Source organism: Penaeus monodon, chromosome 21 (assembly GCF_015228065.2).
Source record: "Penaeus monodon isolate SGIC_2016 chromosome 21, NSTDA_Pmon_1, whole genome shotgun sequence".
Classification (NCBI taxonomy): domain Eukaryota; kingdom Metazoa; phylum Arthropoda; class Malacostraca; order Decapoda; family Penaeidae; genus Penaeus; species Penaeus monodon.
Genome location: NC_051406.1, coordinates 44702328 through 44702614, shown reverse-complemented (window position 1 = coordinate 44702614; position 287 = coordinate 44702328).

The window sequence follows — 287 nt, the reverse complement described above, 5'->3', positions numbered from 1 at the left end:
TCAAATCAGTAGAGATACGAGTGTAAAGTAAAAAACCCTTTAATATGTGCATTTTCGGACAGTTATTCTGAGAACACCTTTTGGACTCGCATACCCTCATATTTCACGCTAGTAACAACACAGACTAATGCGTGTATTGTCACAGAATTCAGAACTTCTAATAATAAAGCCAATAGCGATAGTCACGGTAATAGTGCGATAATCGTAATGATTGTAATAACGTTTTTTACGGTAGTGCTGATGAAGATTGTGATAATTAATTGATTTCATTACGTTAGTCACTAAGG